Source organism: Salmo salar, chromosome ssa01 (assembly GCF_905237065.1).
Source record: "Salmo salar chromosome ssa01, Ssal_v3.1, whole genome shotgun sequence".
Taxonomy (NCBI): domain Eukaryota; kingdom Metazoa; phylum Chordata; class Actinopteri; order Salmoniformes; family Salmonidae; genus Salmo; species Salmo salar.
This window is the reverse complement of record NC_059442.1, coordinates 95152628-95179707: the sequence shown is the minus strand read 5'-3', so window position 1 is coordinate 95179707 and position 27080 is coordinate 95152628. Positions and strand designations below refer to the sequence as shown.

Sequence of the window (27080 nt, the reverse complement as noted above, 5' to 3'; positions counted from 1 at the left end):
AGGAGCTTCATGAAATGGGTTTCCATGGCCAAGCAGCCGCACATAAGCCTATGATCACCATGCGCGATGCCAAGCATCAGCTGGAGTGGTATAAAGCTCACCACCATTGGACTGTGGAAACGTGTTCTCTGGAGTGAGAAATGACGGTTCACCATCTGGCAGCCCGACAGCCGAATCTGTGTTTGGCGGGTACCAGGAGAACGCTACCTGCCCTAATGCATAGTGCCAACTATAACGTTTGGTGGATGAGGAATAATGGTCTGGGGCTGTTTTTCATGGTTCGGGCTAGGCCCTTTAGTTCCAGTGAAGGGAAATCTTAACGCTACAGCATACAATGACATTCTAGACCATTCTATACTTCCAACTTTGTGGTAACAGTTTGGGGGAGGCCCTTTCCTGTTCCAGCATGACAATGCACCTGTGCACAACGCGAGGTCCATACAGAAATGGTTTGTCGAGATTGTGTGGAAAAACTTGACTGGCCTGCACAGAGCCCTGACCTCGACCCCATGGAACACCTTTGAGATTAATTGGAACGTCGACTGCGAGCAAGGCCTAATTTCAGTGCCCGACATCGCTAATGCTCTTGTGGCTGAATGGAAGCAAGTCCCCGCAGCAATGTTCCAATATCTAGTGGAAAGCCTTCCCAGAAGAGTGGAGGCTGTTATAGCAGCAAAGGGGTGACCAACTCCATATTAATGCTCATGATTTTGGATTGAGATGTTTGATAAGCAGGTGTCCACATACTTTTGATCATGTAGCGTATAAAAATAGCTGCGGCTGTGGGGCCATGCGTTTCAAGGGTAAAATGCGGGCGCAGGGAGGTTCGGGTCCAAGAGGAGATTGAGTAACATATCCACAAAGAGACCCTGTCTCCCCCCAGATGATTCTGCCTTAGTTCTTACCCAGATATGTCCCCGAAGCTTCTCACCACTGTGAACTGTGAAACAGTGCCCCTTAAATACCACCCTCCCTCCCTTCCTCCTCTTTTATTCCATGTTTTTCTCTCTTTCCATACTCCCTCCCTCCCTCCCTCTCCGTCCTCCCCGGTGGTTGCCATAACAACAGCAGCACTGCGCCATTCATCTGCTGGTGTACAGAGTAGTCCTGGGCTCCCTGCTCCTGTGGAACTAGCAGTGCCTCTCACATCTATACATAACACCGCTCGCTAAGCGCCAGTCACGGACACCAATGAGCTCGCAATCCATCTATTGGCCCGCATTTGCCTCTGCTGCTTAGGAAAGGTCTTCTTTTTTTGGAAGGAGAAAGCTGGCTGACTGTCCAAGGATGAGTGAAGATATCAGAGAGAATGTAATCTCAGTGTCCCTCTCTCTCTCTCCTAGTGACACAGTGACTGCTGCCTGGGTGCCTTCCTCGTCCTCCTCCTCCTCCTCTCGCTTTTCTCGTCACCCTGCCATATCTGCTTCCTGCAACCCATATCATTTTCCGTGGCTGAATCGAGCTGACTGAACGGCGTCAGCAACACTGAGACCTGTAGAGGATTACTTTGAAAGAAGAGAGGAGAGGAGACGAGGAGAGTCGTTATTATTTTTCCTCCTCTGCTTGATTTGCTGTGCCGCTTGCTGTGTGGGTACCAACCAAGGGGTCATCGTTCAGGGAGGAAGGTCTGTTTGTGTCACTGGACGGAGAAGGAGGGAAACTGGTGCCATATTCCAGCCATCCACAATCATGCAGGATCTGGCTTGAGAATGGTGAGCCACCTCCAATTAGGGATGGGCACGGTCATTAAAATATCTGAACGGATGTTAGTATCTGATCACTTGTGTGAGTGTTAATTTTTGTAGAGATTTAGTTTTAGGCCTTTAATTAATCCTTGTGAAATTGTTACATACACAAGGGTATACCATACCACCTCTGCTGTAACTTACCTGGTGTGCTCCAGGCCTGGCCCAGGTTAACAGGCTCTCTGGGCCTGGCCCAGGTTAACAGGCTCTCTGGGCCTGGCCCAGGTTAACAGGCTTTCTGGGCCTGGAACTGGTTAGCAGGCTCTCTGGGGGGTCAGTGTGGAGGAGTGGAGTGGATGTATTTGTCATAGGTTTGAATGCTATTGTTGGTACAGCAAGCTGGGCTTATAAGGAGAGAGAGGAGGTAGGCTAAGGTCTTTGCAGCTGTAATCAGAATTTAGGCTCAGTAACTGTAGTAACTGGCTACAGCGTGGGGAGTAGTAACTGGCCACAGCGTGGGGAGTAGTAACTGGTCACAGCGTGGGGAGTAGTAACTGGCTACAGCGTGGGGAGTAGTAACTGGCCACAGCGTGGGGAGTAGTAACTGGCCACAGCGTGGGGAGTAGTAACTGGCCACAGCGTGGGGAGTAGTAACTGGCCACAGCGTGGGGAGTAGTAACTGGCCACAGCGTGGGGAGTAGTAACTGGCCACAGCGTGGGGAGTAGTAACTGGCCACAGCGTGGGGAGTAGTAACTGGCCACAGCGTGGGGAGTAGTAACTGGCCACAGCGTGGGGAGTAGTAACTAGCCACAGCGTGGGAGTAGTAACTGGCCACAGCGTGGGGAGTAGTAACTGGCCACAGCGTGGGGAGTAGTAACTGGCCACAGCGTGGGGAGTATTAACGGGCTACAGCGTGGGGAGTAGTAACTGGTCACAGCGTGGGGAGTAGTAACTGGCCACAGCGGGGGGAGTAGTAACTGGCCACAGCGGGGGGAGTAGTAACTGGCCACAGCGGGGGGAGTAGTAACTGGCCACAGCGTGGGGAGTAGTAACTGGCCACAGCGTGGGGAGTAGTAACTGGCCACAGCGTGGGGAGTAGTAACTGGCCACAGCGTGGGGAGTAGTAACTGGCCACAGCGTGGGGAGTAGTAACTGGCCACAGCGTGGGGAGTAGTAACTGGTCACAGCGTGGGGAGTAGTAACTGGCCACAGCGTGGGGAGTAGTAACTGGCCACAGCGTGGGGAGTAGTAACTGGCCACAGCGTGGGGAGTAGTAACTGGTCACAGCGTGGGGAGTAGTAACTGGCCACAGCGTGGGGAGTAGTAACTGGCCACAGCGTGGGGAGTAGTAACTGGCCACAGCGTGGGGAGTAGTAACTGGCCACAGCGTGGGGAGTAGTAACTGGCTACAGCGTGGGGAGTAGTAACTGGCCACAGCGTGGGGAGTAGTAACTGGCCACAGCGTGGGGAGTAGTAACTGGCCACAGCGTGGGGAGTAGTAACTGGCTACAGCGTGGGGAGTAGTAACTGGCTACAGCGTGGGGAGTAGTAACTGGCTACAGCGTGGGGAGTAGTAACTGGCTACTGGTGGGTGACTGTAGCAGTAACCGGCTACTGGTGGGTGACGGTAGCAGTAACTGGCTACTGGTGGGTGACTAGCAGTAATTGGCTACTGGTGGGTGACTGTAGCAGTAATTGGCTACTGGTGGGTGACTGTAGCACTAACTGGCTACTGGTGGGTGACTGTAGCAGTAACTGGCTACTGGTGGGTGACTAGCAGTAACTGGCTACTGGTGGGTGACTAGCAGTAACTGGCTACTGGTGGGTGACTGTAGCAGTAACTGGCTGCTGGTGGGTGACTGTAGCAGTAACTGGCTACTTGTTGGTGACTTTAGCACTAACTGACTACTGGTGGGTGACTGTAGTAATAACTGGCTACTCGTGGGTGACTGTAGCAGTAATTGGCTACTGGTGGGTGACTGTAGAAGTAACTGGCTACTCGTGGGTGACTGTAGTAGTAACTGGCTACTGGGGGGTGACTGTAGCTGTAACTGGCTACTGGTGGATGACTGTAGTAGTAACTGGCTACTGGTGGGTGACTGTAGTAGTAACTGACTACAGGTGGGTGACTGTAGCAGTAACTGGCTACTCGTGGGTGACTGTAGTAGTAACTGGCTACTGGTGGGTGACTGTTGCTGTAACTGGCTACTGGTGGATGACTGTAGCAGTAACTGGCTGCTGGTGGGTGACTGTAGCTGTAACTGGCTACTGGTGGATGACTGTAGCAGTAACTGGCTACTGGTGGGTGACTGTAGCAGTAACTGGCTGCTGGTGGGTGACTGTAGTAGTAACTGGCTGCTAGTGGGTGACTGTAGTAGTAACTGACTACTGGTGGGTGACTGTAGCAGTAACTGGCTGCTGGTGGGTGACTGTAGTAGTAACTGGCTGCTGGTGGGTGACTGTAGTAGTAACTGGCTGCTGGTGGGTGACTGTAGTAGTAACTGGCTGCTGGTGGGTGACTGTAGTAGTAACTGACTACTGGTGGGTGACTGTAGCAGTAACTGGCTGCTGGTGGGTGACTGTAGTAGTAACTGACTACTGGTGGGTGACTGTAGTAGTAACTGGCTGCTGGTGGGTGACTGTAGTAGTAACTGACTACTGGTGGGTGACTGTAGCAGTAACTGGCTGCTGGTGGGTGACTGTAGCACTAACTGACTACTGGTGGGTGGCTGTAGTAGTAACTGGCTACTGGTGGGTGGCTTCTGGTCCTCCCTTACTTCTAACTGTGTGTGTGTGTGTGTGTGTGTGTGTGTGTGTGTGTGTGTGTGTGTGTGTGTGTGTGTGTGTGTGTGTGTGTGTGTGTGTGTGTGTGTGTGCATCCATTTGTTATGTCCATATATATGTGTTTCAATTACTGTGTGAACAGTTGGAAATGGTATGTTATGTATCAGAATTTGAGAGACGTCATGTCTTCCTTTCTGCTATCGTCTCCATAGTTCCATCAGAGACGCCTGCATGCCTCTCTCTCTCTCTCTCTCGGGGGTTAGCTAGCTAGCTGGTGTGAACAGCTGAACAGAACAGAATGTCCCAATAAGAAGGATGTCTGCTGCATGAATAGTCCTCTCATCAGTAGCTGCTGCTGCTGGTGGTGTCAGGTGAAGGAAGGTGTTTGTTGAGGAGAAGGACATACACACACACACACACACACACACACACACACACACACACACACACACACACACACACACACACACACACACACACACACACACACACACACACTCGCCATCGACAGACAGATTCCACAGGAGTTTGCTGCTATCGTCACCTCCTGCAGAGAGCTGTGATGAGGCTCCTTGTTGTCTGTCAGTCTCAGTCAGGATTTTAGCATTGTCCCTCGTGACAGTCTTCTTGTTTTAGACACAAAAGATTGGTGTGTGTGTGTGTGTGTGTGTGTGTGTGTGTGTGTGTGTATTGGTGTGTGTGTGTGTGTGTGTGTGTGTGTGTGTGTGTGTGTGTGTGTGTGTGTGTGTGTGTGTGTGTGTGTGTGTGCGTGTGCGTGTATTGGTGTGTGTATTGGTGTGGGTGGGTGCATGGCCTATGTGATGACATGATTCCATCACAGGGCTTAATGAGGATCTGTATACATTCACCAGTTGAAGGATGTGAATCTGTCACACTGCTTTACCCCTGTTGAGCTGAAGGTCATGTATAGGAGGGATTGACAAATGCAGATAGGATTCATCTACCGGTACAAGCACCTTTAGAGTATTGCCTAAGAAATAATGTATCTTTAAAGTGTATGGAAGTAGCATGCGCCGTTAATTGATTTTCTACATCAGTGCTGATAGACATAGACTACAGCTAGCTACACCCACATTCAAATGGAGAACATTGCCCGTTAGTAATAATAGTCTGTCCAAATGAATTTAAGGTTAATTTGGTTATCAAAGGATAACCAGTGGAGCATGAAGTGTATTCTATTCTCTTCACTAAGTAAGAGCCTCTGGGTTGGTTCCTGCATGCTGGAGCTTCGTTCAGACCCTTTTCACCACTCAATTCTTATCAGAAAACCAGCCAGCTAGCCCACTGAGAGAGACTGGTTATGTTGCAAATGGCACCCTACTCCCAATGTAGTGCACTACTTTTGACAAGGGCCAACAGGGCTCTGGTCAAAAGTAGTTCACAGTTTAGGGAATATGGTGCCATTTGGGGCACAGGCACTGTCTCCTTAGAAAAGTGGGCACAGTCTGTACTCTGTATGGTGTGACACCCCAGCAATAAATCAAACATTGACAAAACCACTCTCCTGTAAAAACCCTCACTTTGTCTCTCAGAGCGAAAGGTTACAACAGGAATCTCATTATGTTTGCTGTCTGGCTAGCTGGTGGAGTAGTGGAAAGGTGGAGGCTGTTGAAAAGTACTTAGAGCCCGTCAAGTCCTCCCATCATCTCAGTGTCACCGCGACAACACAACTCATCCAGAATTTTGTTGCCGTAATTAACCCTTCACTATGAGTTAGTTAATGCAGGTTAAAGGGATAGTTCACCCAAATTACAAAAGTACATGTTGGTTTCCTTACACTGTAAGCAGTCTATGGAAAAGGTGTGTCAGCAAGGTTTGGTTTAGTTTCCTTGACACTTTGTCCACATGCTAACATTTTAGCATTTGTGGCACAAATCCCATTCAGGACATGGTACCGATATTAGCATTCTTTGTGCATCATGTTCAAATCATCTATAAGTGACTTTGTTGAACTTCACAATACATTTTCGATTATTTTTGATGATTTGGAAATGATGAGTGAAAAATACAAATGTTGGTCCCATGACTATTGGTCCATTTTTATGGAATTGAGTTTTGTTTTGTTAAGACCCTCCAGGAACGGACTTGTCCAGAGCAAATTGTGGATAAATACTTTTTTGTTCTTTCTATTTGTAAAATACTAAATTGACAACATGCAGTATCAACAATTCCCTCTGGGCAAGTCTGATGAATATACACTTAAATCCACTTCAATCAGATCAGTGGTCACCAACCTTTTCTGAGTAATGATCACTTTCTGAGTCAAAATGCAAGCCGACCTCTACCGCTCAAATTGTTTTGTTTAAACATGACTTAAAAAGCATAAACCTATGCAACATTAACCAATTAAAAACAGTTCTGTAGCAATGAGGTTTGTGCAGTAGGCTATAGGCCCAATACATTATTACTGCACATTGGCTATGCTTGAATTGACCTGCCAATGTTGTTCTTCTCAGACCATTTTCAAATTATATTTGTAAAAAAATGTGTTATATGATCACGCTGGTAATAGATCATTTGACTGAGCATAATAATTAGCATATTTTTACTGTACTGATGATGTAATGTGATGCTACTGGCGGCAGAGAAGTCAGGCGCAGGAGAGCGGAAACTGATTTACAACGGTTGTGTTTAATAACCATAAACCACCGTGAACAGAATAATACAAAAAAATGGGTCAAACAAAACCCAGTAACTACCAGCATACCGTGCACAATCACTACAACAAACAATTATGGACAAGGACATGGGGGGGAACAGAGGGTTAAATGCACAACATGTAATTGATGGAATTAGAACCAGGTGTGATGGAAGACAAGACAAAACCAATGGAAAATGAAAAATGGATCGGCGATGGCTAGAAGGTCGGTGACTTCGACCGCTGGACGCCGCCCGAACAAGGAGAGTGACCAACTTCGGTGGAAGTCGTGACAGATGAACTGCATCTGATGGTCAATCTGAGGGTAGAGAGGTAGGGAGCAGCAATGAGGCTGCCTGTCACCCAACTCACTGTTCATCCGCTCTCCCTCCCTCCGCTGAGAAAAGGGGACACAGTCTTCCAGCTGATGGGGAAACTGAAGTCACACTGCATTATTTCTGCCTCATGCACCAATTCATGTCGTTACTCCTATGACCAGAGAAAGTGAAATATTATTCGATATTAAAAAATACACAAGCCGGTAATAATAACAACACAAGCTTATCAGAACACTTTGCTGTAGTCATTCATTACAGCTGTAGTGCTGGTTGTAGAGATCCCCCGGTTGTTGACCGAATCATTTATTGGGAATGACTGTTGTTCCATTGGGTTCGCACAGGGTGATTTAACAGTGCAAGACTTGTCAAGAAGGAGCTATGGATTTGGAATGAGTCAATTTAACCCGTTAGTAGGAGTCAGTATATGTAGGAAACTAAGTGGATTTATTGTCATTATGTATAACCTTTTTGTTCAATTGGGTTTTCCATTGGGTCCTTATACAGTGGAAGGCTGCGTCTCAAATTGCACCCCCATTTCCTATACAGTGCACTTTTTTGACCAGGGCCCATAGCAGTGCACTATATAGGGATTTGGGTGCCATTTGGGACGCACACAAAGACTGTTCTAGAAGAAGCTGTATTAGTGTAAGAATGAAAAACCCGCAGTGTGCTATTAATAGGCCTGATAATGATTTGCTTACAAAACACAGCAGTGGGATTACCATGCGTTACGTATCCTGACTACCCCACCACTCATCTGCTAATGATGATGCTACCAAGCTCAGCAGATCAGGTGTCTGTCTGTCCGTCCGTGTGTGCGTGCGTGTGACAGTGGTTATGTTGAGTCATATATGTTAGTATTTCAGGATTCAGGGCACCACACTAGTGTTTTCAATGGGTGATACTAGTGCTATAACTGCAATTAGGTGAATGGATGGCCTCCATTAAGCATCGCTCTTCTCTCTATTCTCATCTTTATCTTTACAGGAAAATTGCTTTCACTAACGTCAGTGACTTTAAAGCATTTTTACTCTGTTTCTCCTCTCCCCGTTGAGCTCCAATCACCTCCACTCTGTTTCTCCTCTCCCCGTTGAGCTCCAATCACCTCCACTCTGTTTCTCCTCTCCCCGTTGAGCTCCATTCAACTCCACTCTGTTTCTCCTCTCCTCGTTGTGCTCAAATCACCTCCACTCTGTTTCTCCTCTCCCCGTTGAGCTCCATTCAACTCCACTCTGTTTCTCCTCTCCTCGTTGTGCTCAAATCACCTCCACTCTGTTTCTCCTCTCCCCGTTGAGCTCCAATCACCTCCACTCTGTTTCTCCTCTCCCCGTTGAGCTCCAATCACCTCCACTCTGTTTCTCCTCTCCCCGTTGAGCTCCAATCACCTCCACTCTGTTTCTCCTCTCCCCGTTGAGCTCCATTCAACTCCACTCTGTTTCTCCTCTCCTCGTTGTGCTCAAATCACCTCCACTCTGTTTCTCCTCTCCCCGTTGAGCTCCATTCAACTCCACTCTGTTTCTCCTCTCCTCGTTGTGCTCAAATCACCTCCACTCTGTTTCTCCTCTCCCCGTTGAGCTCCAATCACCTCCACTCTGTTTCTCCTCTCCTCATTGTGCTCAAATCACCTCAATAACCAGAGAACTCAATAACCAGAGGCCTTAGCGTGGAATGGACGTAAAGTGTATTTTTTGGTTTTAGAAAAGCACTGTATAAATCCTTGGTATAATTAACCTTCTATTTGACTCAGTGTCAGTCAGGGTATCAATCTACAGCAGGGGTATGAAGATCTCACCCTATGAGGTCCAGAGCCTGCTGGTTTTCTGATCCGTCACTGATTAGAGAGGAAAAATGAAAGAAAGCAGTGGAACTGGCTTCACAGTCCAGATTTGAATTGAAGGGAGGTTATTCACAGTAGGATAGCTTGGATTGATTAGCATGTTTTCTGTGCTTCTGCTTGCTTTTTGGAGTCTAGGCCGGGTTACTGTAAAGCACTTTGTGAGAAACTGCTAGTGTATAAAGGGCTTTATAAATACATGTACTTGATTGATTGAGGGGGTTAGGGTGGGGTAATAGGTATATACAGTGTGATGTTAGAGGTAGGAGGACCTGCCAAGACCTGCAGCCGACCTAGACCTTCATGCACTGCTCTGGGCCTATAAATAATCTCACTAGGGGTTAGAGCTCAGCTGGGACTGGGGACAGGGGTTAGGGGTCAAGGCATGTCGGCTATTAGAATCTGCTCCATCATCCATCCACATTAGGTCTGAGGCCATTCTACGATACTCTCACCTCTTAAATACACTGCTTAATCACAGAGTCACATAACTCTATACTGATGGTGTCATTCTCAAGTCTCTCTCTCTCTTCCTCCACTATGTTTACCTGAAGACTACCTACTCAATGTGTTACTGGTATGTCATTCTCAGCCTGTTCCAGCTATACACTCACCCTGTAGTCTTCCTCCACTATAGTTATCTGACGACTGCCTCCTCAATGCAGTATAACAGTATCATGTAACTCTATACTGGTGTTGATGTCTAATTCTCAGTTTGTCTCACCCTCTAGTCATTTCCTCCCTTTGTCCATTGTGGTTGTCTGAAGAGCAAGTGGTCCCACATCCACATTGAAAGACCCAGAAGCATTGCAGTTCTTAACACTCTCAAACCGGTGTGCCTGGCACCTACTACCATACCCCGTCCTGCCCATTTTGTCCTGCCCATTCACCCTCTGAATGGCACACATACACAATCCATGTCAGTTTATGTTCTGGAAAAAGCAGGTGTTCCTAATGCTTTGTACACTCAGTGTATAGGGGATAGGGTACCGTTTGGGACGGACTGCATGACTTGACAGCAGGTAGCCTAGCGGTTAAGAGCATTTGACCAGTAACCAAAATGTTGCTGGTTCGAATCACACACAACAGTTTCCCGAGTGTATCAAGAATGGTCCACCCAAAGGACATCCAACAAACTTGACACAACTGTGGGAAGCATTGGAGTCAACATGGGCCAACGCTTTCGACACCTTGTAGAGTTCATACCCCTATGAATTGTGACTGTTCTGAGGTCAAAAGTAAGTGCAACTCAATATTCGGAAGGTGTTCTTAATTTTTGGTTCACTCAGTGTATAGTGCACTTCTTTTGACCAGGGTAGTGCACACTATAGGGAATATGGTTGTCACGTCCTGACCATATACTTAGGTTTTTTTGTATTATATTTGGTCAGGACGTGGCAGTTATGTTTGGTTATGGTATAGTGGGGTTGTGAGTGTTGGGGTAGGTTCTAGGTTAGGTATTTCTATGTGGAGTTTAGTGAGTGTATGTTTGTTTGGTTAATTGGGGTTGGGACTCTCAGTTGAAGGCAGGTGTTGTCTATCTGCCTTTGATTGAGAGTCCCATATAGTGGGGTGTGTTTGTTTGATTTTTGTGGGTAATTGTAATTTTGCACTGTGTTTCGTTTCACCTGTGAAACTGTCACCTTTCTCCTCTGCGTGTTTATTTTGTTTTGTCGTTTCCATCTAAAATAAATATGATGTGGAACAGTCAACCTGCTGCGTATTGGTCATCGAGTGATTTCGACATATCTTCCGATGAGGGAGAATACGAGGAACGTGACAGAATTACCCACCGACAACGGACCAAGCAGCAGAGGAAGGAGCAGCACAAGGAGAGGCACCAGGAGAAAAGCATTCTGGAGTCATGGACTTGGGAGGAAATCCTGGATGGGAAAGGTCCATGGGCTCAAGCTGGGGATTATCGCCGCCCACAGTGGGAGATCGAGGCGGCGAGAGCTGAGAGGCGCTGGTATGAGGAGAGGGAGCGCAACGGACACGGGAGGCAGCCCCACAATTTTTTTGGGGGGGGGCACACGGGGAGATGGGCGGAGTCAGGTGGTAGACCTAAGCCAACTCCCCGTGCTTACCGGAAGCAGCGTGGTACTGGTAAGACACCGTGTTATGCTGTGGAGCGCACGGTGTCCCCAGTGCGCGTTCAAAGCCCGGTGCGCTACATACCAGCCCCCCGCAAGTGCCATGCGAGTGCAGGCATCGAGCCAGGGCGGATGGTGCCAGCTCAGCGCGTCTGGTCTCCAGTGCGCCTCCTCGGTCCAGGTTATCCTGCGCCGGCGTTGCGCACTGTGTCTCCAGAGCGCTGGGAGGGTCCAGTTCGCCCAATGCCTGCTCTCCGCCCGTGCCGGGCCAAAGTGGGCATTCAGCCTGGAGTGTGGGTAAAGAGTGTCCGTACCAGAACTCCAGTGCTCCCCCACAGCCCGGTTTATCCTGTGCCTCCTCCTCGGACCAGGCCTCCAGTGGGTCTCCCCATCCTGGTTCATCCTGTGCCACCTCCCAGGACCAGGCCTTCAGTGGGTCTCCCCATCCTGGTTCATCCTGTGCCACCTCCCAGGACCAGGCCTCCAGTGGGTCTCCCCATCCTGGTCCGTCCTGTGCCACCTCCCAGGACCAGGCCTTCAGTGGGTCTCCCCAGCCTGGTGAGTCCTGTGCCACCTCCCAGGACCAGGCCTTCAGTGGGTCTCCCCATCCTGGTCCGTCCTGTGCCACCTCCTCGGACCAGGCCTCCAGTGGGTCTCCCCATCCTGGTTCATCCTGTGCCACCTCCCAGGACCAGGCCTTCAGTGGGTCTCCCCAGCCTGGTGAGTCCTGTGCCACCTCCCAGGACCAGGCCTTCAGTGGGTCTCCCCATCCTGGTTCATCCTGTGCCACCTCCCAGGACCAGGCCTCCAGTGGGTCTCCCCATCCTGGTCCGTCCTGTGCCACCTCCTCGGACCAGGCCTCCAGTGGGTCTCCCCATCCTGGTTCATCCTGTGCCACCTCCCAGGACCAGGCCTTCAGTGGGTCTCCCCAGCCTGGTGAGTCTTGTGCCTGTGCCCAGGGCCAGGCATCCATCATGTCTCCCCAGCCTGGTGAATCCTGGGTCAGGGCCGTCGGAGGATCCGACACCGGGGTGCGGCCCAGAGGATCCGACACCGGGTGCGGACCAGAGTATCCGACAACCTCTTGCGACCCGGGACTGAGGGGAGCTGCCTGTGACCCAGAACCGGGTGAGTCTGGTCACAATTCTAAAATAAAGTTGATTAACTATGACTGTGATGATTCTGCCTACAACCCAGAACCGAAGGAGTCTGCTTACAGCCTGGGACCGACGGAGTCGGCCCACGAACCAGAACCAAAGAAGTCTGCCTACTGTCCTAAGCCCAACAGGTCTGTCTACGGTCTGTTGGACAGTAGGCCAGAACCGAGCCACCTCCAATAGAGGTGGGTTGGGGAGGGGGGTGTAGCACTGTGCCGTCGGTGACGGCAGCCACCCTCCCTTCCCTCCCTTTAGTTAGGAGGTTAATTGTGTGTTGTTTTTTTTTTGTTTTGTTTTTTTCTGTTGGTTTTGTGCATTCAGTGTATGCACCTTTAGGGGGGGGGTAATGTCACGTCCTGACCATATACTTAGGTTTTTTTGTATTATATTTGGTCAGGATGTGGCAGTTATGTTTGGTTATGGTATAGTGGGGTTGTGAGTGTTGGGGTAGGTTCTAGGTTAGGTATTTCTATGTGGAGTTTAGTGAGTGTATGTTTGTTTGGTTAATTGGGGTTGGGACTCTCAGTTGAAGGCAGGTGTTGTCTATCTGCCTTTGATTGAGAGTCCCATATAGTGGGGTGTGTTTGTTTGATTTTTGTGGGTAATTGTAATTTTGCACTGTGTTTCGTTTCACCTGTGAAACTGTCACCTTTCTCCTCTGCGTGTTTATTTTGTTTTGTCGTTTCCATCTAAAATAAATATGATGTGGAACAGTCAACCTGCTGCGTATTGGTCATCGAGTGATTTCGACATATCTTCCGATGAGGGAGAATACGAGGAACGTGACAATGGTACCATTTGGGATGCATCCATGGAGGAAGTCCATGGAATTCCTTAAGTAATGACTAGTAATGTGGGTGGCAGTTGAATAACCCCAGTAGACTACATCATAGGCCTGTAGTGGAATTACTCCTCTCTGGAACCACCAGACTATCATGGACCACATTGAGCAAGGCTGTTGGCTTTGGAGCCGGATTCTAATTTCAGGGTGCAGCACTGCGGTGACCCGCGGCTTGTGTGTTTGCATTTGGCGTTTTGTTTTTAATTGTTGATAGTGTTTGTCTTCGTGTTGTTTTATTCTCCTTGTATTTATTGTCTGTATTTATATTGATGTCTTTTGTATTTTATTTTATTCAACATTTCTTTAACTAAGCAAGTCAGTATGTTTGATCATACTATATGTGTTATGTACATAGAGACGCAAACGGCATTTCCCCATGAAGATATTAAAGTCATTATCTTATGTAAGCATTGGTTGAATGCACTGTTGGCTAACCTTACATGACTTATACTAGCATGTAAGCTTTGGATGTAGTCTTGTGAGCCGTACTTTAAATTTCATGCTAGCTATGTGAGAGTCTTGTAAACCTTACCAAACAGCCCCGTAGCTATAACATTCTGAATAATATTGGAGTGTTTTAAGATGTAATCCTGCTAGCACACAGGTTATCTGAGGCACAGAATCAACAGCATTTGGGGCAGAGTTGAGAAGGACAGAACCACAGCTAATGAGTGTTCTTAACAGATCAGCTCCTCCCCCTGTGTCTGATGTGTTGTGTGTGTGTGTTACCTCACTGGGCTAATCCCCCCATGGCTGTAATGATAGACACACCTACACACACACACACACACACACACACACACACACACACACACACACACACACACACACACACTTACTGAAGCAGCTGAGTTAATGGTGCATGTACGGGGGTGTTGTCAGCAGCCTCTATATTCAGTCTGAGCTGAATGAACACAACACCTTCCAGTGTTTCACACTCTACTAGCCAGTGTTGTTTAGACAACCATCCAACCAGACAGGCTTTAAGAGGTACTGTAGAGATACTGTAGAGGTACTGTAGTAGTGACTGTAGAGATACTGTAGAGGTACTGTAGTAGTGACTGTAGAGGTACTGTAGAGGTACTGTAGAGATACTGTAGAGGTACTGACGGGCTACTGTAGAGGTACTGTAGAGGTACTGTAGTATTAACTGTAGTGCTACTGTAGAGATACTGTAGAGGTACTGTAGTAGTGACTGTAGAGGTACTGTAGAAGTACTGTAGTAGTAACTGTAGAGGTACTGTAGAGATACTGTAGAGGTACTCTAGTAGTGACTGTAGTAGTGACTGTAGGGCTACTGTAGAGGTACTATAGAGGTACTGTAGAGATACTGTAGAGGTACTGTAGTAGTGACTGTAGAGGTACTGTAGTAGTGACTGTAGAGGTACTGTAGTAGTGACTGTAGGGCTACTGTAGAGGTACTGTAGAGATACTGTAGAGGTACTGTAGAAGTACTGTAGTAGTGACTGTAGGGCTACTGTAGAGGTACTGTAGTAGTGACTGTAGAGGTACTGTAGTAGTGACTGTAGAGGTACTGTAGTAGTGACTGTAGGGATACTGTAGAAGTACTGTAGAGGTACTGTAGTAGTGACTGTAGAGGTACTGTAGTAGTGACTGTAGAGGTACTGTAGAGGTACTGTAGTAGTGACTGTAGGGCTACTGTAGAGGTACTGTAGAGGTACTGTAGTAGTGACTGTAGGGCTACTGTAGAGGTACTGTAGTAGGGCTACTGTAGAGGTATTGTAGAGGTACTGTAGTAGTGACTGTAGAGGTACTGTAGTAGTGACTGTAGAGGTACTGTAGTAGTGACTGTAGGGCTACTGTAGAGGTACTGTAGAGGTACTGTAGTAGTGACTGTAGGGCTACTGTAGAGGTACTGTAGAGGTACTGTAGTAGGGCTACTGTATTGTAGTGACTGTAGGGCTACTGTAGAGGTACTGTAGTAGTGACTGTAGGGCTACTGTAGAGGTATTGTAGAGGTACTGTAGTAGTGACTGTAGAGGTACTGTAGTAGTGACTGTAGAGGTACTGTAGTAGTTACTGTAGAGGTACTGTAGTAGTGACTGTAGAGCTACTGTAGTAGTAACTGTAGAGGTACTGTAGAGATACTGTAGAGGTACTGTAGTAGTGACTGTAGGGCTACTGTAGAGGTACTATAGAGGTACTGTAGAGATACTGTAGAGGTACTGTAGTAGTGACTGTAGAGGTACTGTAGAGGTACTGTAGAGATACTGTAGAGGTACTGTAGTAGTGACTGTAGAGGTACTGTAGAAGTACTGTAGTAGTGACTGTAGGGCTACTGTAGAGGTAATGTAGTAGTGACTGTAGGGCTACTGTAGAGGTACTGTAGTAATGACTGTAGAGGTACTGTAGTAGTGACTGTAGAGGTACTGTAGTAGTGACTGTAGAGATACTGTAGAGGTACTGTAGAGATACTGTAGAGGTACTGTAGGGCTACTGTAGAGGTACTGTAGAGGTACTGTAGTAGTGGCTGTAGAGGTACTGTAGAGGTACTGTAGTATTAACTGTAGTGGTACTGTAGAGATACTGTAGTAGTGACTGTAGAGGTACTGTAGAGGTACTGTAGTAGTAACTGTAGAGGTACTGTAGAGATACTGTAGAGGTACTCTAGTAGTGACTGTAGGGCTACTGTAGAGGTACTGTAAAGATACTGTAGAGGTACTGTAGTAGTGACTGTAGAGATACTGTAGAGGTACTGTAGTAGTGACTGTAGAGGTACTGTAGAGATACTGTAGAGGTACTGTAGGGCTACTGTAGAGGTACTGTAGAGGTACTGTAGTATTAACTGTAGTGCTACTGTAGAGGTACTGTAGTAGTGACTGTAGAGGTACTGTAGTAGTGACTGTAGAGGTACTGTAGTAGTGACTGTAGAGATACTGTAGAGGTACTGTAGAGATACTGTAGAGGTACTGTAGGGCTACTGTAGAGGTACTGTAGAGGTACTGTAGTAGTGGCTGTAGAGGTACTGTAGAGGTACTGTAGTATTAACTGTAGTGGTACTGTAGAGATACTGTAGAGGTACTGTAGTAGTGACAGTAGAGGTACTGTAGTAGTAACTGTAGAGGTACTGTAGAGATACTGTAGAGGTACTCTAGTAGTGACTGTAGTAGTGACTGTAGGGCTACTGTAGAGGTACTATAGAGGTACTGTAGAGATACTGTAGAGGTACTGTAGTAGTGACTGTAGAGGTACTGTAGTAGTGACTGTAGAGGTACTGTAGTAGTGACTGTAGGGCTACTGTAGAGGTACTGTAGAGGTACTGTAGAAGTACTGTAGTAGTGACTGTAGGGCTACTGTAGAGGTACTGTAGTAGTGACTGTAGAGGTACTGTAGTAGTGACTGTAGAGGTACTGTAGTAGTGACTGTAGAGGTACTGTAGTAGTGACTGTAGGGCTACTGTAGAAGTACTGTAGATGTAGTGTAGTAGTGACTGTAGAGGTACTGTAGTAGTGACTGTAGAGGTACTGTAGAGGTACTGTAGAGGTACTGTAGTAGTGACTGTAGAGGTACTGTAGTAGTGACTGTAGAGGTACTGTAGAGGTACTGTAGTAGTGACTGTAGGGCTACTGTAGAGGTACTGTAGAGGTACTGTAGTAGTGACTGTAGAGGTACTGTAGTAGTGACTGTAGAGGTACTGTAGTAGTGACTGTAGGGCTACTGTAGAGGTACTGTAGAGGTACTGTAGTAGTGACTGTAGGGAGGTACTGTAGAGGTACTGTAGTAGGGCTACTGTAGAGGTATTGTAGAGGTACTGTAGTAGTGACTGTAAAGGTACTGTAGTAGTGACTGTAGGGCTACTGTAGAGGTACTGTAGAGGTACTGTAGTAGTGACTGTAGGGCTACTGTAGAGGTACTGTAGAGGTACTGTAGTAGGGCTACTGTAGAGGTATTGTAGAGGTACTGTAGTAGTGACTGTAGGGCTACTGTAGAGGTACTATAGAGGTACTGTAGAGATACTGTAGACGTACTGTAGTAGTGACTGTAGAGGTACTGTAGAGGTACTGTAGAGGTACTGTAGTAGTGACTGTAGGGCTACTGTAGAGGTACTGTAGTATTAACTGTAGTGGTACTGTAGAGATACTGTAGACGTACTGTAGTAGTGACTGTAGAGGTACTGTAGAGGTACTGTAGAGGTACTGTATTAGTGAATGTAGAGGTACTGTAGTAGTGACTGTAGAGATACTGTAGAGGTACTGTAGAGATACTGTAGAGGTACTGTAGGGCTACTGTAGAGGTACTGTAGAGGTACTGTAGTAGTGGCTGTAGAGGTACTGTAGAGGTACTGTAGTATTAACTGTAGTGGTACTGTAGAGATACTGTAGAGGTACTGTAGTAGTGACTGTAGAGGTACTGTAGAGGTACTGTAGTAGTGACTGTAGAGGTACTGTAGAGGTACTGTAGAGATACTGTAGAGGTACTGTAGGGCTACTGTAGAGGTACTGTAGAGGTACTGTAGTATTAACTGTAGTGCTACTGTAGAGGTACTGTAGTAGTGACTGTAGAGGTACTGTAGTAGTGACTGTAGAGGTACTGTAGTAGTGACTGTAGAGATACTGTAGAGGTACTGTAGAGATACTGTAGAGGTACTGTAGGGCTACTGTAGAGGTACTGTAGAGGTACTGTAGTAGTGGCTGTAGAGGTACTGTAGAGGTACTGTAGTATTAACTGTAGTGGTACTGTAGAGATACTGTAGAGGTACTGTAGTAGTGACTGTAGAGGTACTGTAGAGGTACTGTAGTAGTAACTGTAGAGGTACTGTAGAGATACTGTAGAGGTACTCTAGTAGTGACTGTAGGGCTACTGTAGAGGTACTGTAGAGATACTGTAGAGGTACTGTAGTAGTGACTGTAGAGATACTGTAGAGGTACTGTAGTAGTGACTGTAGAGGTACTGTAGAGGTACTGTAGAGATACTGTAGAGGTACTGTAGGGGCTACTGTAGAGGTACTGTAGAGGTACTGTAGAGGTACTGTAGTATTAACTGTAGTGCTACTGTAGAGGTACTGTAGTAGTGACTGTAGAGGTACTGTAGTAGTAACTGTAGAGGTACTGTAGAGATACTGTAGAGGTACTCTAGTAGTGACTGTAGTAGTGACTGTAGGGCTACTGTAGAGGTACTATAGAGGTACTGTAGAGATACTGTAGAGGTACTGTAGTAGTGACTGTAGAGGTACTGTAGTAGTTACTGTAGATGTACTGTAGTAGTGACTGTAGGGCTACTGTAGAGGTACTGTAGAGGTACTGTAGAAGTACTGTAGTAGTGACTGTAGGGCTACTGTAGAGGTACTGTAGTAGTGACTGTAGAGGTACTGTAGTAGTGACTGTAGAGGTACTGTAGTAGTGACTGTAGAGGTACTGTAGTAGTGACTGTAGGGCTACTGTAGAAGTACTGTAGATGTACTGTAGTAGTGACTGTAGAGGTACTGTAGTAGTGACTGTAGAGGTACTGTAGAGGTACTGTAGAGGTACTGTAGTAGTGACTGTAGAGGTACTGTAGTAGTGACTGTAGAGGTACTGTAGAGGTACTGTAGTAGTGACTGTAGGGCTACTGTAGAGGTACTGTAGAGGTACTGTAGTAGTGACTGTAGGGCTACTGTAGAGGTACTGTAGAGGTACTGTAGTAGGGCTACTGTAGAGGTATTGTAGAGGTACTGTAGAGGTACTGTAGTAGTGACTGTAGAGGTACTGTAGTAGTGACTGTAGAGGTACTGTAGAGGTACTGTAGTAGTGACTGTAGGGGCTACTGTAGAGGTACTGTAGAGGTACTGTAGTAGTGACTGTAGGGGCTACTGTAGAGGTACTGTAGAGGTACTGTAGTAGGGCTACTGTAGAGGTACTGTAGAGGTACTGTAGTAGTGGCTGTAGAGGTACTGTAGAGGTACTGTAGTATTAACTGTAGTGGTACTGTAGAGATACTGTAGTAGTGACTGTAGAGGTACTGTAGAGGTACTGTAGTAGTAACTGTAGAGGTACTGTAGAGATACTGTAGAGGTACTCTAGTAGTGACTGTAGGGCTACTGTAGAGGTACTGTAGAGATACTGTAGAGGTACTGTAGTAGTGACTGTAGAGATACTGTAGAGGTACTGTAGTAGTGACTGTAGAGGTACTGTAGAGGTACTGTAGAGGTACTGTAGAGATACTGTAGAGGTACTGTAGGGCTACTGTAGAGGTACTGTAGAGGTACTGTAGTATTAACTGTAGTGCTACTGTAGAGGTACTGTAGTAGTGACTGTAGAGGTACTGTAGTAGTGACTGTAGAGGTACTGTAGTAGTGACTGTAGAGATACTGTAGAGGTACTGTAGAGATACTGTAGAGGTACTGTAGGGCTACTGTAGAGGTACTGTAGAGGTACTGTAGTAGTGGCTGTAGAGGTACTGTAGAGGTACTGTAGTATTAACTGTAGTGGTACTGTAGAGATACTGTAGAGGTACTGTAGTAGTGACTGTAGAGGTACTGTAGTAGTAACTGTAGAGATACTGTAGAGGTACTCTAGTAGTGACTGTAGTAGTGACTGTAGGGCTACTGTAGAGGTACTATAGAGGTACTGTAGAGATACTGTAGAGGTACTGTAGTAGTGACTGTAGAGGTACTGTAGTAGTGACTGTAGAGGTACTGTAGTAGTGACTGTAGGGCTACTGTAGAGGTACTGTAGAGGTACTGTAGAAGTACTGTAGTAGTGACTGTAGGGCTACTGTAGAGGGTACTGTAGTAGTGACTGTAGAGGTACTGTAGTAGTGACTGTAGAGGTACTGTAGTAGTGACTGTAGAGGTACTGTAGTAGTGACTGTAGGGCTACTGTAGAAGTACTGTAGATGTAGTGTAGTAGTGACTGTAGAGGTACTGTAGAGGTACTGTAGAGGTACTGTAGAGGTACTGTAGTAGTGACTGTAGAGGTACTGTAGTAGTGACTGTAGAGGTACTGTAGAGGTACTGTAGTAGTGACTGTGGGGCTACTGTGAGGTACTGTGGTACTGTAGTAGTGACTGTAGAGGTACTGTATAGTGACTGTAGAGGTACTGTAGTAGTGACTGTAGGGCTACTGTAGAGGTACTGTAGAGGTACTGTAGTAGTGACTGTAGGGCTACTGTAGAGGTACTGTAGAGGTACTGTAGTAGGGCTACTGTAGAGGTATTGTAGAGGTACTGTAGTAGTGACTGTAAAGGTACTGTAGTAGTGACTGTAGGGCTACTGTAGAGGTACTGTAGAGGTACTGTAGTAGTGACTGTGGGGCTACTGTAGAGGTACTGTAGAGGTACTGTAGTAGGGCTACTGTAGAGGTATTGTAGAGGTACTGTAGTAGTGACTGTAGGGCTACTGTAGAGGTACTATAGAGGTACTGTAGAGATACTGTAGACGTACTGTAGTAGTGACTGTAGAGGTACTGTAGAGGTACTGTAGAGGTACTGTAGTAGTGACTGTAGGGCTACTGTAGAGGTACTGTAGTATTAACTGTAGTGGTACTGTAGAGATACTGTAGACGTACTGTAGTAGTGACTGTAGAGGTACTGTAGAGGTACTGTAGAGGTACTGTATTAGTGAATGTAGAGGTACTGTAGTAGTGACTGTAGAGATACTGTAGAGGTACTGTAGAGATACTGTAGAGGTACTGTAGGGCTACTGTAGAGGTACTGTAGAGGTACTGTAGTAGTGGCTGTAGAGGTACTGTAGAGGTACTGTAGTATTAACTGTAGTGGTACTGTAGAGATACTGTAGAGGTACTGTAGTAGTGACTGTAGAGGTACTGTATAGGTACTGTAGTAGTGACTGTAGAGGTACTGTAGAGGTACTGTAGAGATACTGTAGAGGTACTGTAGGGCTACTGTAGAGGTACTGTAGAGGTACTGTAGTATTAACTGTAGTGCTACTGTAGAGGTACTGTAGTAGTGACTGTAGAGGTACTGTAGTAGTGACTGTAGAGGTACTGTAGTAGTGACTGTAGAGATACTGTAGAGGTACTGTAGAGATACTGTAGAGGTACTGTAGGGCTACTGTAGAGGTACTGTAGAGGTACTGTAGTAGTGGCTGTAGAGGTACTGTAGAGGTACTGTAGTATTAACTGTAGTGGTACTGTAGAGATACTGTAGAGGTACTGTAGTAGTGACTGTAGAGGTACTGTAGAGGTACTGTAGAGGTACTGTAGTAGTGACTGTAGGGCTACTGTAGAGGTACTGTAGAGGTACTGTAGTAGTGACTGTAGGGCTACTGTAGAGGTACTGTAGAGGTACTGTAGTAGGGCTACTGTAGAGGTATTGTAGAGGTACTGTAGAGGTACTGTAGTAGTGACTGTAGAGGTACTGTAGTAGTGACTGTAGAGGTACTGTAGAGGTACTGTAGTAGTGACTGTAGGGCTACTGTAGAGGTACTGTAGAGGTACTGTAGTAGTGACTGTAGGGCTACTGTAGAGGTACTGTAGAGGTACTGTAGTAGTGACTGTAGGGGCTACTGTAGAGGTACTGTAGAGGTACTGTAGTAGGGCTACTGTAGAGGTACTGTAGAGGTACTGTAGTAGTGGCTGTAGAGGTACTGTAGAGGTACTGTAGTATTAACTGTAGTGGTACTGTAGAGATACTGTAGTAGTGACTGTAGAGGTACTGTAGAGGTACTGTAGTAGTAACTGTAGAGGTACTGTAGAGATACTGTAGAGGTACTCTAGTAGTGACTGTAGGGCTACTGTAGAGGTACTGTAGAGATACTGTAGAGGTACTGTAGTAGTGACTGTAGAGATACTGTAGAGGTACTGTAGTAGTGACTGTAGAGGTACTGTAGAGGTACTGTAGAGATACTGTAGAGGTACTGTAGGGCTACTGTAGAGGTACTGTAGAGGTACTGTAGTATTAACTGTAGTGCTACTGTAGAGGTACTGTAGTAGTGACTGTAGAGGTACTGTAGTAGTGACTGTAGAGGTACTGCAGTAGTGACTGTAGAGATACTGTAGAGGTACTGTAGAGATACTGTAGAGGTACTGTAGGGCTACTGTAGAGGTACTGTAGAGGTACTGTAGTAGTGGCTGTAGAGGTACTGTAGAGGTACTGTAGTATTAACTGTAGTGGTACTGTAGAGATACTGTAGAGGTACTGTAGTAGTGACTGTAGAGGTACTGTAGTAGTAACTGTAGAGGTACTGTAGAGATACTGTAGAGGTACTCTAGTAGTGACTGTAGTAGTGACTGTAGGGCTACTGTAGAGGTACTATAGAGGTACTGTAGAGATACTGTAGAGGTACTGTAGTAGTGACTGTAGAGGTACTGTAGTAGTGACTGTAGAGGTACTGTAGTAGTGACTGTAGGGCTACTGTAGAGGTACTGTAGAGGTACTGTAGAAGTACTGTAGTAGTGACTGTAGGGCTACTGTAGAGGTACTGTAGTAGTGACTGTAGAGGTACTGTAGTAGTGACTGTAGAGGTACTGTAGTAGTGACTGTAGAGGTACTGTAGTAGTGACTGTAGGGCTACTGTAGAAGTACTGTAGATGTAGTGTAGTAGTGACTGTAGAGGTACTGTAGAGGTACTGTAGAGGTACTGTAGTAGTGACTGTAGAGGTACTGTAGTAGTGACTGTAGAGGTACTGTAGAGGTACTGTAGTAGTGACTGTAGGGCTACTGTAGAGGTACTGTAGAGGTACTGTAGTAGTGACTGTAGAGGTACTGTAGTAGTGACTGTAGAGGTACTGTAGTAGTGACTGTAGAGATACTGTAGAGGTACTGTAGAGATACTGTAGAGGTACTGTAGGGCTACTGTAGAGGTACTGTAGAGGTACTGTAGTAGTGGCTGTAGAGGTACTGTAGAGGTACTGTAGTATTAACTGTAGTGGTACTGTAGAGATACTGTAGAGGTACTGTAGTAGTGACTGTAGAGGTACTGTAGAGGTACTGTAGAGGTACTGTAGTAGTGACTGTAGGGCTACTGTAGAGGTACTGTAGTAGTGACTGTAGGGCTACTGTAGAGGTACTGTAGAGGTACTGTAGTAGGGCTACTGTAGAGGTATTGTAGAGGTACTGTAGAGGTACTGTAGTAGTGACTGTAGAGGTACTGTAGTAGTGACTGTAGAGGTACTGTAGAGGTACTGTAGTAGTGACTGTGGGGCTACTGTAGAGGTACTGTAGAGGTACTGTAGTAGTGACTGTAGGGGCTACTGTAGAGGTACTGTAGAGGTACTGTAGTAGTGACTGTAGGGGCTACTGTAGAGGGTACTGTAGAGGTACTGTAGTAGGGCTACTGTAGAGGTACTGTAGAGGTACTGTAGTAGTGGCTGTAGAGGTACTGTAGAGGTACTGTAGTATTAACTGTAGTGGTACTGTAGAGATACTGTAGTAGTGACTGTAGAGGTACTGTAGAGGTACTGTAGTAGTAACTGTAGAGGTACTGTAGAGATACTGTAGAGGTACTCTAGTAGTGACTGTAGGGCTACTGTAGAGGTACTGTAGAGATACTGTAGAGGTACTGTAGTAGTGACTGTAGAGATACTGTAGAGGTACTGTAGTAGTGACTGTAGAGGTACTGTAGAGGTACTGTAGAGATACTGTAGAGGTACTGTAGGGCTACTGTAGAGGTACTGTAGAGGTACTGTAGTATTAACTGTAGTGCTACTGTAGAGGTACTGTAGTAGTGACTGTAGAGGTACTGTAGTAGTGACTGTAGAGGTACTGCAGTAGTGACTGTAGAGATACTGTAGAGGTACTGTAGAGATACTGTAGAGGTACTGTAGGGCTACTGTAGAGGTACTGTAGAGGTACTGTAGTAGTGGCTGTAGAGGGTACTGTAGAGGTACTGTAGTATTAACTGTAGTGGTACTGTAGAGATACTGTAGAGGTACTGTAGTAGTGACTGTAGAGGTACTGTAGTAGTAACTGTAGAGGTACTGTAGAGATACTGTAGAGGTACTCTAGTAGTGACTGTAGTAGTGACTGTAGGGCTACTGTAGAGGTACTATAGAGGTACTGTAGAGATACTGTAGAGGTACTGTAGTAGTGACTGTAGAGGTACTGTAGTAGTGACTGTAGAGGTACTGTAGTAGTGACTGTAGGGCTACTGTAGAGGTACTGTAGAGGTACTGTAGAAGTACTGTAGTAGTGACTGTAGGGCTACTGTAGAGGTACTGTAGTAGTGACTGTAGAGGTACTGTAGTAGTGACTGTAGAGGTACTGTAGTAGTGACTGTAGAGGTACTGTAGTAGTGACTGTAGGGCTACTGTAGAAGTACTGTAGATGTAGTGTAGTAGTGACTGTAGAGGTACTGTAGAGGTACTGTAGAGGTACTGTAGTAGTGACTGTAGAGGTACTGTAGTAGTGACTGTAGAGGTACTGTAGAGGTACTGTAGTAGTGACTGTAGGGCTACTGTAGAGGTACTGTAGAGGTACTGTAGTAGTGACTGTAGAGGTACTGTAGTAGTGACTGTAGAGGTACTGTAGTAGTGACTGTAGGGCTACTGTAGAGGTACTGTAGAGGTACTGTAGTAGTGACTGTAGGGCTACTGTAGAGGTACTGTAGAGGTACTGTAGTAGGGCTACTGTAGAGGTATTGTAGAGGTACTGTAGTAGTGACTGTAAAGGTACTGTAGTAGTGACTGTAGGGCTACTGTAGAGGTACTGTAGAGGTACTGTAGTAGTGACTGTAGGGCTACTGTAGAGGTACTGTGAGAGGTACTGTAGTAGGGCTACTGTAGAGGTATTGTAGAGGTACTGTAGTAGTGACTGTAGGGGCTACTGTAGAGGTACTATAGAGGTACTGTAGAGATACTGTAGACGTACTGTAGTAGTGACTGTAGAGGTACTGTAGAGGTACTGTAGAGGTACTGTAGTAGTGACTGTAGGGCTACTGTAGAGGTACTGTAGTATTAACTGTAGTGGTACTGTAGAGATACTGTAGACGTACTGTAGTAGTGACTGTAGAGGTACTGTAGAGGTACTGTAGAGGTACTGTATTAGTGAATGTAGAGGTACTGTAGTAGTGACTGTAGAGATACTGTAGAGGTACTGTAGAGATACTGTAGAGGTACTGTAGGGGCTACTGTAGAGGTACTGTAGAGGTACTGTAGTAGTGGCTGTAGAGGTACTGTAGAGGTACTGTAGTATTAACTGTAGTGGTACTGTAGAGATACTGTAGAGGTACTGTAGTAGTGACTGTAGAGGTACTGTATAGGTACTGTAGTAGTGACTGTAGAGGTACTGTAGAGGTACTGTAGAGATACTGTAGAGGTACTGTAGGGCTACTGTAGAGGTACTGTAGAGGTACTGTAGTATTAACTGTAGTGCTACTGTAGAGGTACTGTAGTAGTGACTGTAGAGGTACTGTAGTAGTGACTGTAGAGGTACTGTAGTAGTGACTGTAGAGATACTGTAGAGGTACTGTAGAGATACTGTAGAGGTACTGTAGGGCTACTGTAGAGGTACTGTAGAGGTACTGTAGTAGTGGCTGTAGAGGTACTGTAGAGGTACTGTAGTATTAACTGTAGTGGTACTGTAGAGATACTGTAGAGATACTGTAGAGGTACTGTAGTAGTGACTGTAGAGGTACTGTAGAGGTACTGTAGAGGTACTGTAGTAGTGACTGTAGGGCTACTGTAGAGGTACTGTAGAGGTACTGTAGTAGTGACTGTAGGGCTACTGTAGAGGTACTGTAGAGGTACTGTAGTAGGGCTACTGTAGAGGTATTGTAGAGGTACTGTAGAGGTACTGTAGTAGTGACTGTAGAGGTACTGTAGTAGTGACTGTAGAGGTACTGTAGAGGTACTGTAGTAGTGACTGTAGGGCTACTGTAGAGGTACTGTAGAGGTACTGTAGTAGTGACTGTAGGGCTACTGTAGAGGTACTGTAGAGGTACTGTAGTAGTGACTGTAGGGCTACTGTAGAGGTACTGTAGAGGTACTGTAGTAGGGCTACTGTAGAGGTACTGTAGAGGTACTGTAGTAGTGGCTGTAGAGGTACTGTAGAGGTACTGTAGTATTAACTGTAGTGGTACTGTAGAGATACTGTAGTAGTGACTGTAGAGGTACTGTAGAGGTACTGTAGTAGTAACTGTAGAGGTACTGTAGAGATACTGTAGAGGTACTCTAGTAGTGACTGTAGGGCTACTGTAGAGGTACTGTAGAGATACTGTAGAGGTACTGTAGTAGTGACTGTAGAGATACTGTAGAGGTACTGTAGTAGTGACTGTAGAGGTACTGTAGAGGTACTGTAGAGATACTGTAGAGGTACTGTAGGGCTACTGTAGAGGTACTGTAGAGGTACTGTAGTATTAACTGTAGTGCTACTGTAGAGGTACTGTAGTAGTGACTGTAGAGGTACTGTAGTAGTGACTGTAGAGGTACTGTAGTAGTGACTGTAGAGATACTGTAGAGGTACTGTAGAGATACTGTAGAGGTACTGTAGGGCTACTGTAGAGGTACTGTAGAGGTACTGTAGTAGTGGCTGTAGAGGTACTGTAGAGGTACTGTAGTATTAACTGTAGTGGTACTGTAGAGATACTGTAGAGGTACTGTAGTAGTGACTGTAGAGGTACTGTAGTAGTAACTGTAAAGGTACTGTAGAGATACTGTAGAGGTACTGTAGTAGTGACTGTAGGGCTACTGTAGAGGTACTGTAGAGGTACTGTAGTAGTGACTGTAGGGCTACTGTAGAGGTACTGTAGAGGTACTGTAGTAGTAACTGTAGAGGTACTGTAGAGATACTGT

The 27080-nt window shown here is 46.2% G+C and overlaps 1 protein-coding gene across 2 annotated transcripts in view; it reads left to right on the top strand.

Moving 5' to 3' along the window:
• The first annotated feature begins 1097 nt into the window (after nt 1–1097).
• Nucleotides 1098–27080, top strand: part of LOC106610487 (protein TANC2-like) — a 215890-nt gene continuing 189907 nt past the window's right edge. For both annotated transcript variants that reach the window (XM_014209876.2, XM_045724542.1), the window contains exon 1: nt 1098–1712. The gene's annotated coding sequence lies outside the window, so the exon portion shown is untranslated. The remainder of the gene's footprint in view (nt 1713–27080) is intronic.